Genomic DNA, 18,390 nt, shown 5'->3' with positions numbered 1-18,390 from the left:
CCCAAAGGTGCGAATTTAACCACTTGACCACTGGGCACGTAAACCCCCTTAATAACCAGACCAATTTTCAGCTTTCGGTGCTCTCACAATTTGAATGACAATTACTCAGTCAAACAACACTGTACCCAAATGAAATTTTCGTCCTTTTTTTCACACAAATAGAGCTTTCTTTTGGTGGTATTTAATCACCATTGGGTTTTTTATTTTTTGCGCTATAAAGAGAAAAAAGACTGAAAATTCTGTAAAAAATAATAATTTTTCTTTGTTTCTGTTATAAAATTTGGCAAATGTAGTATTTTTTCTTCATTCTTTTGCTTAAATGTGAAAGATGAAGTTACGCCGAGTAAATAGATACCCAACATGTCACCCTTCAAAATTGCACACGCTTGTGGAATGGCGCCAAACTTTGCTACTTAAAAATCCCCATAGACGATGTTGCAAGGTATTGTGGAGTATTGCAGGGTATTGCAGGGTATTGCAGGGTATTGCGGGGCATTGCGGGGCATTGCAGGGTATTGCGGGGCATTGCAGGGTATTGCGGGGCATTGCAGGGCATTGCGGGGCATTGCAGAGTATTGCGGGGCATTGCAGAGTATGGGGGTGTGATACATTTGCCTATATGTCTCAGTTTACTGCTCCCTGCTAGCCAGGTTATTGATGTGCTAATGTCCCCTCACTATTTCTAAAGGTTAATTGATCTATTGTGTTGTGTGAAGGAGAGCTGGGTTTAAGTGGCTTGTGTTAATTATTCTGATTGCTTCATTGTGGTAATTATCTCTCTATATGCGGGGTCGAGCGGTCTGGTTGATGTATTCAGTACAGCTAGTGCTCAGCGTCATTGATGTCATTGTCTAAAGAAAATGTGTTTCAGCATCGGCCCCGTCGTGTCTACCTACTCATCTGTATGGAAGCCCCAGTGTGAGGGGGGCGGAGATTTGTCATTGTAACAGTTTTGGAAATGACATATAAGCTGTGTGATATAACATTAAAGTCGGTGTTGTTCAAGCAGTAAGCTTGTCTCATGTGTGGCTTTCTGGGCGATTCCAGGGATATCCCTCCTCGTGGAATATTGGGGTGATTTTCGTTATGGGAAGAAGGGAACGTTGACGGGGATATCATACCGATACCGTCACAGGGGGCATTGCAGAGTATGGGGGCATTGCAGAGTATGGGGGCATTGCAGAGTATGGGGGCATTGCAGAGTATTGCACAGGGAGGGATGGATGGCTGGATCTGTGACTGCATGTGTCACAGATCCAGCCCGCAGCAGCTGCTGCTTCCGCTCTCTCCCCTCTCCTCTCTCACACTGTACTGTTCGGTACAGAGAGGAGGAGAGGGAGGAACCGGCGTCATCACATGACGCAGGTTTGTTTACTAGTGATCGCTCCGTCATTGGACGGAGCGATCACGTGGTAAATCGCCGCTATCAGCGGCGATTTACCGTGATCAGCCGGGTCCGGAGGACCCGGCGGTCACGGAGACTCCCGTGTGCGCGCCCCACAGGGCGCGCGATTCTGGGAGGACGTACATTGACGCCCTCCCAGAGTTAAGCAACCGCCTTGTAGACGTGTTTCGTCTATAGGGCGGTTGCTAACTGGTTAAAAAGGTAATGACTAAAGTTCAATTTTTTTTATTAAATAATTTTTACAAAACGATTTAAAAACACAATAGATACATGGATGTGTGAATTGGTACACAATGGTCCTGAAAAGTCCGACGCATTTCGGGACAAGGTCCCTTCGTCAGGGGCCAAGGTCCTGCGTGGGATCACACTGTTATATAAAAAGAATAATCATATAACATTTTGTACATAATTAAATTAAACTACATATCTGTACACAGGTAAGCACAATAAGTGCGCAAAAAACATATCAAACCTATCACCATGTATGAAGACTTGTGGCTGATCCGGCTAATGACCAGATGATGGCAAATAACAGCCCCCAAAGAAGGAGGCACAGCGGGGCCGAAACACCTCATACACTCCAAACAAGCCCAAAAGATGCCAAATCAAAGCTAGCAGACAAAAAGGAAAAATCCTAGTCCTAAGCATAATCAAAGTATAAATAAGTAAGAAAGATATATTTTAAATATATCATCTAAATCCTTGCTTTATCAAAGATTAACAAATATCCCCTTCAAACAGTGATGTGACTAATTGTGTGATTAATAGGGCACTGAGGGGAGAAAAAACACGTTTAGTATTCCCAAACACATACCTATTTGCTGGGAATGTGATTCCAAACAAAGACCAGGGGTGTCAGTAAACACCAAGCAGCTGTTATGGTCTGCAATTCAAGTTTTAGCCAGGGATGTCAGTAGCGAGCAGGTGGAAAAACTGTCTCTAAAAGATCAAAAGGAAAAATGTAAGTTATTCAGGGAACTCAAAAAAGAGCCCTCCTTTAAAAATGTCATGCCCTCGTGCAGAGGGCAAGCATACCTATAAGGGTTTTGCAAGTTGTATGGATCTTATTACCGCTGTCAGCGGTGACAGACATGCTAGGCGGCGGTGATCTTTAAATAGGGTGTAGATGGGGGCAGGGCTGTGCCCGACACGTCACCGCGCATGAGCCCGCCCAGTTGCCATGGACACAGGGAGGACAAAGCGCCATTGCGCGTACAATGCATCCGATTGTAGAGGAGTGGGGCCTGAGTGCGCCACGTCAGAGCATAGTGACGTGCGGCGCCGCCCAATCCCTGCGGCTGCCACGGTGAACATAAACATACCTGAAATAGGAGAGATCGAGACTGGCCAAAACAGGTGTCTTACAGAAGAGGACGGGGCCGTGTATATGAAGGAATGGGGCCGCAAGATTCATACCGCAGCACACCAATACCCATTAAAAAAAAAAAAAAAAAAAAGGTAAAAAAATCATCCCCAATCCGTGCATCCACAGAGTGATATCAAAAAATTGCATAAACCAATGCCCCCGGGAAATCTGACCCCTAATCAATGTAAAGCTCTTTATGAACTAAAAAAAAAAATTGTAACCTGACTATCAAACCTTTAGATAAAGGGGGTAATATAGTCATTATGACTAAGGAGCGCATCAAGGCCTTTGGGCAATGACTGCGCTCCCAATAAGCATTTTTATAAATAAACCAGTGTTTCCCAACTCCAGTCCTCAAGGCACACCAACAGGTCATGTTTTCAGGCTTTCCATTATTTTGCACAGGTGATGTGATCAGTTTCACTTCCTTAGTAATTACCACAGCCGTTTCATCTGAGGGAAATCCTGGAAACATGACCTGTTGGTGTGCCTTGAGGACTGGAGTTGGGAAACACTGAAATAAACGACCAATATAAAAGTATGTGTTTGGTATTTGCCCATTTCCAAGACAAGTATCTCCAAATTTGAAGTACAATTTTACGCCTTGATTGACAGTGCCTTTGCTCAGGGGGGGTCATAAATCAAGATAAGTGTGAATTTCAGCAAACAAAGTACCCTAGGATACCAACCTTTTACTGCCTTCCCAAAGTGCATAAGTGCTTGACGGACCCCACGGGTAGACCAATTGTGTCGGGCAATGGTGCCCTCACAGAAAATTTGAGCATCTACATTGATACTTATTTAAGGCTTTTTGTGATCCGGCTGTCCTCTTACATTAAATACACTATCCATTTGCTGCAAAAATTAGAAACCTTACATGTGTCCGAACATGCCCTGTTAGTGGCAATTGATGTCGAGGCCTTGTAGAGCTCAATCTCCCCCATCATCTAGGGGTGGCAACTATTAGACGAGTAATTGCCCCCATTTTTCGAGCAGATCACAAATTGGGCGAATTTCTTGTTATGGCCCTGGAATTTGTGTTGGATCATGGCATTTTTTTATTTCGATGGCTCCCATTTCCTCCAGGTGCAGGGGGTTGCGATGGGGACTTCATGTGCCCCATCGTATACCAACCTGTACCTGGGGGAGTGAGAGCAGTCCTTTTTGTCCAGCAAAGAGGCCAAACCCTGTACTCAACGTGTAGCGGCATGGTTCCGCTATATCGATGATGTCCTGGTGATATGGGAGGGTTCACTTGAAGACCTAGAAAACCTTCGACTTACCGGTAACGGTATTTCTACGAGTCTTTCAGGACAGCACCTGGAGAGAGCGCAGCTCCACCCACTTCCCGGGAAACACTGCAGTCGTTCCTTTAAATCCTGTACACTTCCACCATGGCCTCAGTTGTTACAGAGTACCTCCGGGCATGCTGAAATTAGATAAGCATTACATAGCAACCATACACATTAGCACTTATAACAGAGGGAGGATTAGCGGCGCTGTCCTGAAAGACTCGTAGAAATAACGCTAAGTCTAACTAAGGTTTTCTCACTTCGTCTTTCAGGACAGTACCTGATAACCGAGTACTTACTCTAGGGTGGGACCACCGCTTGCAGGACCTTCCTGCCAAAAGATTGCTCTGCTGCTGCGAGCAAATCCATCCTGGAATGGCAAGTAAAGGTGGAGTAACTCATCCATGTAGCTGCTTTGCAGATATGCTCCGGTGAAGCCCCAGCTCGTTCTGCCCAGGACGTTGCTACAGCCTGTGTTGAATGGGCCACTACCCCTGTGGGAGGTTCTATTCCCATAGCCCTGTAAGCTTTGTGAATAGCCATCTGAAGCCACCTACCAGTGTTTTTAGAAGCTCCGTAGCCCTTACGAGGTCCAGAAAATAAGACAAAAAGAGAATTGGAACTTCTAAACTCTTTTGTGATCTCTAGATAAAGCACAATGCATCTTCTCATGTCCAAACTATGGAACTCCCTTTCGGACAAGTTGGAGATGGACACTGTCGGTAGGATTATCTCTTGTGTTTTATGGAACATAGATGCCACCTTCTGTAGGAAACCCGGATCAGTCCTCAAAACAACCCAATCTGGGAAGATTGCCAGAAAAGGCTCAATAATAGATCATGCTTGGAGCTCACTGACCCGTCTGAGGTGAGCTGAGGTGCTACCAGTAATGTCAGTTTCAAGGTCCATAACTTAATTGTGGCTTCCTCTGGCCGTTCGAAAGGTCTTTTCGTCAGACCTTGCAGAACTGATAAATCCCATTTGGGAAAAAACTTAAATGGTAATGTCCTAGCTAGTGCCTTGAAAAATCTAATGATATAAGGATCTAGAGATAGCGCTGCTACCTGAGCCTTTGGGGTGCTGGCTGCCAAACCTTTATCCATCTCGTCCTGTAAAAATTCCAGAACAGAAAGGTTCACCTGTGGAGAGCAATTTTTAGATCGCACCAGGAATTAAAAACTTTGCAGGTCTTAATATAAATAGCTCTAGTAACTTCCTTTCTGCTATTTAGCAGAGTACAAACTAAATGGTTGGACAAACCCTTATTTTTCAGGATTTGCTCCTCAGTAACCAAACCGCAAGCTTGAGACGACCTATGTCAGGATGTAGAAGGGGACCCCGAGTCAGTAGGTCCCTTCTGACTGGTAGTAGCCAATGAGCCTCTACTGCTAGCTTCAATAGGACTGAAAACCAGGGCCTCTTGGGCCAATATGGGGCTACTAGAATTAGAGTCGTCCTTTCTCCCTGTAGTTTCTTGAGTACCAACGGGATCATTTGTACCGGGGGAAATACGTAACAAACGGAAGGACCAGCGCTGAGCCAGTGCATCCAGGCCTTCCGCTTTGTCCAGTCTGTTGAGGGAGAAGTAGAGGAACCTTTGCATTTGTTTGAGATGCAAACAGGTCTATTTGAGGGGGTTCCCCACCCGTCTACTATTCTCTGAAAAACCTCCAGGTTTAGGCACCACTCGGACTCCAGCACCCTTCTTCTGCTTAAAAAGTCCGCTAGATGATTCAGGTTGCCCTTCAGGTGCACTGCAGTCAAGGATGCAACGTTGTCTTCTGCCCAAGACAGAGTTTGCAGGGCCAGGCTCAGGAGACATCTGCTTCTTGTGCCCCCTTGCCTTGAGATATATGCCACTGCCGTGGCATTGTCTGACAATACTTGGACATGTTGATCCCGGATTGTCTGACTGAAGGCCAACAGCCCCAGAAAAATGGCTCTTAGCTCCCTCCAATTGGAGGACTTCCTGGACTCCTCCCTTGACCAGGGCCCCTGGGCCATCTGGTTCTTGAGATGTGCACCCCAGCCCCAGGAGCTTGCATCCGTCGTTAAGATTTTTGCCGTGGGAAAGGTCCATAACAGATCTAGACTCAGGTTTGTTTGTCTCCTCCACAGCTTCCTTTTTACTGGAGATGGGATCTTGAACGGTTTTCTCCAGTGTTTCTCCGTAGGTCCAATGCTTAAGATCGCCTGCTGGAGATCTCTTTTATGGAAGCAGGCCCACTGAACCGCTGGGATTGAGGCTGTGAGTAGCCCCAGTGTGGACATGGCTGCCCGAATAGTCACCAATAGATTCGACTGTACCCCTTTTACCACCGCTTGTACCTTTACTATCTTCTCCTCCGGGAGGAAAATTCTTTCCTGTACTGAATCTATGACGTAACCCAGAAACAGGATGACTTGAGAGGGAATTCGGTTTGATTTTTCCCTGTTCAAAATCCAACCCAAACTTTCTAAATGACTCTAAATCCTCCTCAGATCCCTGTACAACAGGTCTTTTGAGCTGGAGAACAGGAGGTCGTTCAGGTAAGGTATCACGGACACTCCCTCCAGTCTGAGTGGTACCAAAGCCTCCGCCACAACCTTTGTAAAGATCCTGGGGGAGGAGGAGAGACCGAACGGGAGGGCCCTGAACTGAAAATGCTTCACCACTTTCCCTGTTCTGATTGCCAGGCGTTGGTATCGTTGAGATGAAACTTTTATTGGCACATGCAGGAAAGCGTCCATCAGATCTATGGAGGCAAGGAAGCATCCTGCGGGGAGAAGCTTTCTCACTGAATAGTGTCCATTCAAAACTTTTTGTATCGAAGCGATCGGTTTAGGATCTTTAAGTTCAGTATCAATCTGAATTTTCCCGACGGTTTCTTTACTAAAAATACGTGGGAATAAACACCCTAGACCTTGCTCTTGCTGGGGTACAGGGGTGATTACCTTTTGCTGGAGAAAATCCTGTATCAGTGACATCACTGGAGACTTTTGATCTCTGGGCAACTGTCACATAAAAGAGAGACAGCGGGCTTTCTGAAAACTCCAGTACGTAGCCCTCCGAGATTACCTTGAGCATGAACGCACTGGATGTTGCCTCCTCCCACTGTGGAAGAAACGACTGGAGTCATCCTCCCACAGCCGGGAGACCGTCACTGGGGTTTTGCGGGCTGGCTGGGGGGGACGGAACACCCCAGGCTTCCCTCGACCCCTCTGGGGCTGCCAAGATTTCTTTTGTGTTTCTTTTGAATCCTGGGTCTGGTAAAAAGGACGAAAATTCTTTTTGGTCTGAGGCACCACCTTTTTAAAAGGAAATGCTTTTTTCCTGTCTGCCGTTCTATCTAGAACTGCGCCTAGACCGGGACCAAACACCATGTCCCCCTCAAAAGGCAGACCACACAGCTTAACCTTCGAAGCCGAATCGCCCAACCAGGTTTTAACCCATAATGCTCTTCTGGCCGAATTAAGGCCGAATACCTAGGGGACATCCTCACCGACTCGGCTGAGGCATCTGCCATGTAGCCTACAGCCCTTTGAAGGACTGGAAGGGACTGTAGTAGGTCTTTGCGAGAAGTTCCTGCCTCAATATGACCTTATAGCTATTCTAGCCAATGCTCTAGGTTCCTGGGTACTACCGTAGACGCCATAGCAGGTTTGAGGTTGGTTAGTGTGGAATCCCAAGCTTTCTTTAAAAGTGAATCAGCCCTTTTGTTCATGGTATCCTTCAAGGTCCCCCCCCCCCCCCCCGTGTCCTCAAAGGCCAAGTCGGTGTTACGTGACAACTTAGAGAATGCTGCATCAAGCTTGGGTCTCTTGTTCCAAACCAGTGCCTGATCCTCATCAAAAGGAAATCTCCTTTTAAGAGACCTGGAGAAGAAGGGGGCCCTCTCCGGGTCCTTCCATTCCCTCTTAATAGAGTCCAACACCTTATGTACCAGAAAAGCTTGGCTCTTAAACTTCATCCAAACCCTGGTACATCTTGTCGTGCAGCGATAACTGGGCCTCATCTTCCTTAATATTAAGGGTAGTGTGTATGGTCCTCAACAAGGTCATCCACCTCCTCTAAAGATAATTTGTAGCCGGAGGAAGATACCTCTTTCTCTTCATTTTCCTCTCTCTCCGACCCTGAAGCTATGCTTCTTGGCTCCTCCTCAGATTCACTGACCGCTCCTCTAATCGAGGGTGCGTGGGTACTGGGGGGAGAGCATAAGATGTTGACTGCGCTATCCGGACACTTGTCCAGATAGGAACGGAATGACTGAAATGTATCTTCCAGAAGGAAGAAAGCATCTCCCTGGGTTGGTCAGAGGGTGTACTAGTAGAAGCCTCCTCTCTAACTAGTTCTGCAATGCAGGACCTGCATAACTGTTTGTGCCATGAACCCTTTTGGGATGTATTACAAGTGGAACACCGTTTTTTAGGGGGAGGTAAAGCATCTTTATCTTTTGATTTTTGAAATACACAAAAAACACCACCACCTTGTTAACATTTGTGTATCTGTTCCCATGCAATTTAAAACAATAGTCAGTGAACAAAAAACGAACCAATTCCCAACACTGCTGCAACAAATAAACAAACACACTCCCAGAGACGTCACCTTTGAGTGTGAGGCAGGCTCCCTTTGCCGAAATGGGGAGAAATGGAGGGACATAAACATACATAGCCCAGGCAATGTACAGGAGACCACTGTCTCTGCTTACCTGGGCTGGTGCTCGTGGCTCCTGCTCCCACCACCTCCGCTGTCTCTTCTGGCTCCATCTTCTCAGAAGGCAGCAGACTTCCGGCAGCTTCCTTTTGAATTTTCCCGGACATTGCCACCACGAGGACCGGAAATGCACCGCCGAGGCCGCCTCCCCTTCTGCACTCCAGCGGCCGGAACCGGAAGCTGCCGCGCACCGCCGGAAGTTCCGCCCCCACCGGCAGTGATGTCGCCCGCCACACACACACACTGGACCACCACAAGCCAGGAGAGAAGCTACCCATCCACTTCCTTCTGCTCACCATGCCGGCCTATAGGAGCGGCACCTCCGCCGGTCTCTGCCCTCGCCGGGCTCGAGAAGGAGAAGCACCGGAGCATCCCCCGCCCGTCAGGGGGGGGGGGGATGCTGGGTTAGCCTTCAAAGAAAAAAACCACGACACGCAGGTATGCCTAAGCCACCTCCACCTGGAGAGAGTACAGCACACCCCTGGTTCCCTGCAGTGCTTCCACCATGGCCAGAGGAAACACTACAACTGAGGCCATGGTGGAAGTGTACAGGATTTAAAGGAACGACTGCAGTGTTTCCTGGGAAGTGGGTGGAGCTGCGCTCTCTCCAGGTGCTGTCCTGAAAGACGAGGTGAGAAAAGTATGTTTCCATCATGAATAAAAAACTGATTTTAAGTTTACCGTAGTTTCAAGTGAAACTAAAATTGCATTTCTAGATGTAACCTTGACAAAAATTGTGATGGAAGCCTGTCGAGTGGATTATACAGGAAACCCACGGCAGGGAATACTATACTCCACGCGACTAGTGCACACCCTCAGGCTTTGATCAACTCGATCCCATACAGCCAATATCTTCGCTTGAAAACACAATTGCTCCAGCCAAGATGACCATTTTTGAAGCGGGAGCTTTAAAGGATAAGCTACTTAAAAGAGGCTATTTACACAAATGCTTGAAAAAGGCCTTTAAATGAGCAGATGGACAGCCAAGACAAAAACTGCTATTCGATCACAAACAAAGGCAATGTGATGAAACTGACACGTGAGAATTATCACCAAATACTATAGTCAGCACAAAGTGGTCAAGGGCATCATTAAAAAGTTCTGGCATCTTATGTTGATCCAACACTAGACCCGTTTGTGACGAAGGAACCCGCAATTACCTACTGACGGGCGTCCTCATTGAAGGATCAGCTAGTTAAAAGCGAATTTTAGAAAGGATCCATATAAAAAAATTGGGCACATTCACTTGCGGTGGTTGTCCAATCTGCCAATACATGAATATCCGACAAGATAACATTTTGCCAAATGGTCGGCCATATAGACCCCGCCACTTTGCAAACTGTAATACTGAAGAGGTAGTGTACCTTCTCACCTGTCAATGTGACAGATTATATGTGGGAAAGACTAAGCTACCTTTCTATAAGCGAGCATCTAGGCATATCAGCTCCATGAAAATGGCCAATCTCGACCTCCCACTAGGGCAGTGTTTCTCAATTCCAGTCCTCATTGCCCCCCAACAGGTCAGGTTTTCAGGATTTCCCTCAGATGAAAAGGCTGTGGTGATTACTAAGGCAGTGAAACTGATCAAATCAGGATTTCCATTATTTTGCACAGGTGATTTGATCAGTTTCACTGCCTTAGTAATCACCACAGCCTTTTCATCTGAGGGAAATCCTGAAAACCTGACCTGTTGGGGGGGCCTGAGGACTGGAATTGAGAAACACTGCACTAGGAAGACATGTTCTACAACACCATGAAGGTAGATTTCCCAGAGTTCATTTCCTTATACTCGATAGGATCCACCCAAGCTCCAGAGGTGGAGATTGGAACAAAACATTGCTCCAACGAGAGACCCGCTGGATTGCGGACCCTGGGAGCAAATTTTTCTCCGGGTCTAAACAAACAAATTAGTTTTAGACCATTTCTGGAGGGCTTCTCCTCAGTTGGCTGTGAAAAGGAATGATTGGTTTGTGTGTTTTTTGTATGCGAGGATCTCTCTCTTCTGGAATATTCATAAGTGTTATGATCTATGCCCGTTGTAATATGTCATTCAGATAGGTTATGTGTCAATTCCCCTGGCTTGACTGTGGCTGGCTTCTCACTTGGACACTGGCAGTAACTTATGCGGGATGCTGCCCCACCTCTTCCCTCCAACCTGGTGCATGTGGGCCGACCCCCCTCCAGGGGCGGCCTCATTTTGGCTTTGGGGTGGGGGCACATCCTATCCAGGCGGTGACCCACCAGGTGGCCATACGTGCGCCGGCAGGGAGTAATGATTTGGTATCCCCATGTCAGATTTCGGACACACCTTTCCATCTGAAGAGATTACCTGCCACCCCCCCCCCCCCCCCATGCCATTCCTGGGCCCTGTTTTTCTGTGCCATTTCATGCAGACTCACTCGTCTCTTAATCTCCTATGTGTTGGTTTTGGGGGTTTCCCCTGCAATAGGAGATTCTTCATGGACTATAATCAGTTCATATATTTTACATGTAAAATCCTACTAGCAACTATTGATAATACACTCACTCCCTGCCTTCTGTTCCTCTTTCAGCAGTTTGATGTACTTCTATCCTATTTACATTGTGACCTCCACTGGGTGGCTGCCTTAATTGTCTCACCAGTGTGGGGGCGCTGTGTGTTTTCTGGGCCAGTTTCTCTCCATTCACTCTGTGGATGCACAGATTGGGGAGGATTTTTACCTTTTATTTGGAATGGGTATTGGTGTGCTGTGGTATGAATCTTGCGGCCCCATCCCTTCATATACACGGCCCGGTCCTCTTCTGTAAGACACCCGTTTTAGCCAGTGTCGATCTCTCCTATTTCAGGTATGTTTATGTTCAACCATGGCAGCTGCGGGGAAGGGCGGCGCCTTACGTCACTTTGATCCTTTAGAGACAGTTTCCACCTGCTCACTACTGACATCCCTGGCTAAAACTTGAATGGGAGAACATAACAGCTGCTTAGTGTTTACTGACACCCCTGGTCTGTTTGGAATCACATTCCCAGCAAATAGGTACGTGTTTTGGAATACTAAACTTTTTTCTCCTCTCAGTGCCCTATTAATCACACAATTAGTCACATCACTGTTTGAAGGGATCTTTGTTAATCTTTGATAAAGCAAGGATTTAGAGGATATATTTAAAATATATCTTTCTTATTTATACTTTGATTATATTTAGGACTAGGATTTTTCCATTTTGTCTGCTGGCTTCGATTTGGCATCTTTTGGGCTTGTTTGGAGTGTATGAGGTGTTTCGGCCCCGCTGTGCCTCCTTCTTTGGGGGCTGTTATTTGCCATCATCTGGTCATTAGCCGGATCAGCCACAAGTCTTCATACATGGCGATGGGTATGAGATGTTTTTTGTGCACAGATATGTAGTTTAATTTAATTATGTACAACATTTTAAAATATGGTTATTCTTTTTATACAAGTGTGAACCCACGCAGGACCTTAGCCCCTGATGAAGGGACCTTGTCCCGAAACGTGTCAGGCTTCTCAGGACCATTGTGTACCAATTCACGCATCTATTGTGTTTTAAAATTTTTGTAAAAATTACTTAAAAAAAAAAAAAAAAAGTCTGTACTTCTTTGAACTTTAGTCATTACCTTTAAAGTCTCACCTTGGGGGGGGGTTCTCTCCTTTCTAAAATAAAAAAAAAAAATGTGCAAAGCAGAGAAAAAAAATTTTTTGGGCATTTATGAGGAATGTGGAGGTGTTGGCCATGAAGTGGGGGGACAAGAAAGATGTCCACATCCTCTACCATCCATAATGACACTGTGGTGGAGATCCAAAGACAACATGACCCCATTGTAAAGCCCAAATGTGTCCACGACTACAATTTGTACATGGGGGGTGGATTTAAACCGTATTTATCGGCGTATATCGTGCACTATTTTCCCCTTAAAATAAGGGGGAAATCGTGGGTGCGTGATATACGCCGATAGCCGCTTCCCGCGCTCAGTTTGAAATCCTGCGCCGACATATACCGAGTGCAGTACACTCGGGTACATTCGGCTAGGCTCGGCTTCGCTCGTGCTCACGCATAAACGTCACAGAGCGTGAGCTAAGCTGAGCCTTGCCAAATGTACCCGAGTGTACTGCACTCGGTATAGGTCGGCGGAGGCGTTCGAACTGAGCGCGGGGACTCGACTTGAGGCGCGCGCTGGAGAAGCCAGGAGGACACCATCGAGGCCGCAGACGGACGCCGGACCGGACGATGGACGCTGGGAAGACACCAAAACTGTAAGTAATAAAATCATACAACATTTTTTTTACAGGAATTTCGGAGGCAACTTTAGGGGTGCGCGGTATACGCGGGAGCGCGTTATACCGCGATAAATACGGTACAAGAAAGTTGCGTTTCACAGGGCCCTTATTAAATTAATATGTCTGCTACCAAAAAGCAGCTCAAAAAACAAAGCACCTACCTCAAGTATATCGAAGATATCATCACTGCCCTCATTTACCAACAAGATCCCGCCCCAGGAAGCATTCGCTCCGATCGTGCGAGTCGGCTTCACGAGCAACATTTTCCCTATAAAACCCCCCACAGAACCTTGAAGATGCCAAAATAAATGCTGTATATGCAGCAGAGGAGTAAGAAAAGATACCAGCTATTGTCCCCAACGTCCCTCCCAACCTGGCCTGTGCATCGGAGATGGCTTCAAAAATTATCACCCATCCAATATTAGTTCCCCTTATTAACAGCCTACCCCCAACTTGCCTGCTACCATGTTAATTAACGGGCCCTGGCCTGTTTACCGACGATGTCTTTGCTTGTTGATTTAAACCACGTTTCGGACTTCCACGTGCACCGACCTTGGGCCGCTAATCAACCACGTTTTTGCCTGCCACCTAGACTGATCTTTTGCCCATCTACTTTAGTAAACAGGGGTCTCACATATGTGAGGAGCTTCAGAATAGTGTTCTGAATAGAGAAAAACAGTTTAGTTTTGTGTGCTCTCAGAACAGGGTCTGGTTGCACAGAGGCTTCAAAGCGATTTGAGTGGGAGAAGCCTCTACTCCTGTCCCCAAGCTTGATGGTCCTTCCTGCTGCCTGGACCAATACTTTGGCTGTGCTGACCATATTGCTGCCTGTAATGACCATGTTTCTTTCTGCTGCTTGGACCAATACTTTGGCTGTGTTGACCATAGATCTGCCTGCTGCCTCTACTGACTTGGGACAGTATTTCCGCCGGGACACGTCTGCCTGCTACCTGGACCTGTGCTTTGGCTGTGTTGACAGTATCTCTGCCTGTACGAACTAGGGACAGTATTCCTGCCTGGATGATTGCTTTGTCGCGGACCTCATCCCTGCACCGATGCTCTCCTCTGTGGACCACTGCACTTCTAAAACCACAAGTAATCTTTTGTTATTTGGCATGTACCTGCTATGTGTTAGAAATATGAAGGGCCTTAAAAAAAAAAAAAAATGCAATCGGTATTGAGAAAATTATATGTGTAATTAATGCTGCTAGAATGCCTGGGGGTGCTACTTCAATGTTGGGCCTCTGAATATAGCCAGGCTGTGTAAAAGTCTCACATGTGGCATCGCCATACCCAGGAGGGGTAGCAGAATGTATTTTGGGGTGTAGTTGCAATTATGCATATACTGTGTGAGAGAAATAACTTGTTAATATGACCAGTTTGTGGGGGGAGAATCTTAATTTACCCAAGAATTGTGGGGAAAAAAGTTACAACTTCAAAAAAGCTCACCATGCCTCTTAGTAAATACCTTGGACTGTCTACTTTCCATAAAGGGGTCATTTGGGGGGTATTTGTACTTTCCTGGCTTGCTAGTGTCTCAAGAATTGATAGGTCGTCAGTACAGTATTTTTACCAAAGATATGTAGCAGCAGTACAAATTTATGAAGAAAAATTACTTATTTGCAAAATTTTACAAAAAAAAAAAATTAAATACGTTTTTCACTTAGATCGTAAAAAATAAAAAACCCAGTGGTGATTAAATACCACCAAAAGAAAGCTCAATTTGTAAGAAGACAATGATAAAAATTTTGTTTGGATACAGTGTAGCATTGTAATTCAAAGTGTGAGAGCGCTGAAAGCTGAAAATTGGTCTGGGCGGGAAGGTGCATAGGTACCTGGTATTGAAGTGGTTAAGATTCCCAGGCCCTGCGTTTCTTGATATCTCCTCTTTTATTCATTGGATCCCTAAGCGTGCCCATATAGTCAAACGATAGGTCAATGTTTTTTGAAACTTTTGACAGGAGGTACATCTAAGAATTTTTATGCCAAATTGAAACCTTTTTAGGTTACCGAAAAACAAAAAATTTCTCTGGATTTTACAACTCCAGCTTGATTGTATCAAGAAGAGAACTATGCATGGGGTGGGGGGGGGGGCAACCTTTAGCCTTTTTCTTATGCAAACCTTCATACATAAAAAGGTCATGTTTAGACAATTGTACCTTCTCTATCTGAAAAGGTCGTATAAATGGCTTTCAATAAGTCATCAACATCTTCTAATGATAACTTATACCTCAAACCCCTGACAGATTCTCTATCCCTGGGCCCTGTATCTGATCCCATTTGTTCCAGGAAGAACAGGTAGATCTGGCTTCTTCCTCAAGAGACCTCCCTCTCTGCGCTCTGCTGTGGAGCTCTAAAACCGGCTGGAGATGGACCCTGTGATGGCACCTGGATCTTAGCAATCACAATTTTGAATGAGCTGAACGTTGACATTAGCTCATCGCTAACCGAGGTCAGCATTTTCTGATCACTGGACTTTGGCCAAGCTGTCTATACAAGTGCAGACAGTCAATGGCAACCATAAGAGCGCTAGTCGAGCTGATCTTGTAAAAAAAAAAAAAAAAAAAAAAAAAAAACAATAAGATATGGTTTATTACCATAAGATGATAAAAAAAAAAAAATTCTCCTTGCATAAATAGATGAGAATCAACTTGCCCACTTCTGTGGTGGTACCTTATGGCGGCGGCCAGAGATGGACTGGCTGGTTGAAGATTTGCTGCAATGGTGGAAACCTTGTGCACACCTACAAAATCCACAAAAAAACGGGGAGGGTGAACCCAACTCATGTAGGGACTGGGAGACGATTGTAGTCTCACAGAGTCCCTGATGGTAACCAGCAGTGAACGGTAGGGCTGCGCATCTTCACCGGTCTCACGATTCGATGCGATTACGATTATCAAGTCCACGATTCGATTCGATGCATCACGATGCATCACGATTGCAGCGCAAGTGCGCATGGCTCTCCCCCCAAAATACTAAAGGAGATGATCAGAGACTGCAGACATGCTACAGGAGATGATCAGAGACTGCAGACATGCTACAGGAGATGATCAGAGACTGCAGACATGCTACAGGAGATGATCAGAGACTGCAGACATGCTACAGGAGATGATCAGAGACTGCAGACATGCTACAGGAGATGATCAGAGACTGCAGACATGCTACAGGAGATGATCAGACTGCAGACATGCTACAGGAGATGATCAGACTGCAGACATGCTACAGGAGATGATCAGTGACTGCAGACATGCTACAGGAGATGATCAGAGACTGCAGACATGCTTCAGGAGATGATCAGAGACTGCAGGACATAGCTACAGGAGATGATCAGAGACTGCAGACATGCTACAGGAGATGATCAGAGACTGCAGACATGCTACAGGAGATGATCAGAGACTGCAGACATGCTACAGGAGATGATCAGAGACTGCAGACATAGTACAGGAGATGATCAGAGACTGCGGACATAGTACAGGAGATGATCAGAGACTGCGGACATAGTACAGGAGATGATCAGAGACTGCGGACATAGTACAGGAGATGATCAGAGACTGCGGACATAGTACAGGAGATGATCAGAGATTCAGAGATTGTGGACATAGTACAGGAGATGGTCTATATTTCTCCTCCATACAGCCCAGTCCCTGCAGTGACAATGACTTATCACAGGTGACACATCAGATTCCACTACATGCCCGTACCCCCCCTGTGTCCCCGGATAACAGCACCCCCTCCTCCTCAGTACTTACATGCTGTTCTGCGCAGTGCGCACACAGGATGATTGGAGGGAACAATGAGGAAAAATACATGATTTTGCCTGTGCATTTTCAGTGTGTTTTTATGTGCTGACATTGTCATCAATACGCCCTTTAAAAATGCACAGATGACAATGAACCCTCAATAAAAATATCAGTACAGCGAGGACTACCGTGTTATTTATTTTCTATTAAAATTAACACATTCCCAAGTCCTCGCTGTACTGACATTTTTTATTGAGGGTTCATTGTCATCTGTGCATTTTTAAAGGGTGTAAATAGGGTGAAACTCCCCTTTAAAAAGTGCACAGGAATACACATGGCTGCTGGGGGGCAGGACTCAGGGATTACATTCCACAACTGACAGCCCTGTGAGTTTCATTGCACTGCACTGTCTGCTGAAATTTCTCTGACTCTTTGCACATTCCAGCACACTAGGAGTTAACACAGTGGAATGTGCAGAGAGTCAGAGAAATGCCTGCACAGGCAGAGCAGTGTAGGAATCAGACTGCTGATAAAATACCTGTGATACTAAATGCTGTTATAGCCAGTGCTGTAATGTGCTTTTTACAACATATGCAGAATCATACCTCATGTCTCCGTGTGTATATTACTTTCCCCTCATGTGACTCCATGCTCAGACCTGCCTCTTTCTCCTCTCATCTCCCCTGATGTCCGTTCTCAGCCCCGCCCATCGTCTATAGCTAAAGTAACAGATCACAAGAGAGGCAGGCGGGGCTGAGATCAGAAGAGACTTTGAGACGAGGGATGTGAGAGGACAGAGGAAGAGAGAGGCGGGCCGGACCATGGATCACATGATCGCATGTACAGTTACTACACACGGAGCTACGAGGTATGAATCTGCATACATTTTTAAAAAAAGCACACAGAGCGATTGCCACTTAATGGATTACAACGCGCATTTATAAAAAAAAAAAAACATTTTAAAAGACCTGCTCGGAGCGATCTCCCGCGAGGGGCGGGGCAAGTCGGGATGACGTCACCCGACATCGATTATTGGGGTCACATGCATCGATGCAGAATCGGGGGGCCCCGAATCGCGATGCATCGATTATATTCAACACCCCTAGTGAACGGTCACACGGCTAACCAACTGTAGGTGGAGAAGGGGTCGGGAGACAACTCCAATAGGAACTAGTGAGCGTAGGACTCCCAGGGAGACCAAATCTAAAGCGAGGCTTGGTGCTCAAGATGGTGTAGAGCAAGGAGAGAGGAGCGCGAGAAAGAGCGATGCCCCAAAATGTGTCGTCAAGACAACAGACATGCTCTCTCCTTGCTCTTCACCATCTTGAGCTTCAAGCCTCGCTTTAGATTTGGTCTCCCTGAGCGCTTGACGTCACGCCTGGGAGTCCTACGCTCACTGGATCCCATTGGAGTTTTCCCTGGTTGTCTCCCAGCCCCTTCACCTACAGCTGGCTACCCATGTGGCAGTTCACCGCTGGTTACCATCGGGGACCCTGAGGCGCTACATCATCTCCCGGTCCCTACACAAGTTTGGTTCACCCCCCCCCCCCCTTACCTTATTTTGTAGGGGTGCATAACTGTTCCCTATGGGGGTAGGACACTCACAAGATAGCAAGAGGGTGACAA

The 18,390-nt window shown here is 46.3% G+C and overlaps 1 protein-coding gene and 1 long non-coding RNA gene across 3 annotated transcripts in view; both read right to left on the bottom strand.

The window, feature by feature from the left end:
- Nucleotides 1-18,390, bottom strand: part of MTR (5-methyltetrahydrofolate-homocysteine methyltransferase) — a 1,155,773-nt gene that overhangs the window by 1,135,326 nt on the left and 2,057 nt on the right. The window lies entirely within an intron of this gene.
- Nucleotides 5,753-17,640, bottom strand: LOC120937477. The gene is made up of 3 exons (XR_005748725.1): nucleotides 17,370-17,640; nucleotides 13,309-13,313; nucleotides 5,753-5,765 (listed from the first exon to the last, which is right to left on the bottom strand). It is a non-coding gene; the product is annotated as an uncharacterized LOC120937477 (long non-coding RNA).

This window comes from Rana temporaria, chromosome 4 (genome assembly GCF_905171775.1).
Source record: "Rana temporaria chromosome 4, aRanTem1.1, whole genome shotgun sequence".
In the NCBI taxonomy this organism is placed as follows: domain Eukaryota; kingdom Metazoa; phylum Chordata; class Amphibia; order Anura; family Ranidae; genus Rana; species Rana temporaria.
Note: the sequence above shows the minus strand (reverse complement) of the source record. Positions and strands in the feature narration are given on the sequence as shown.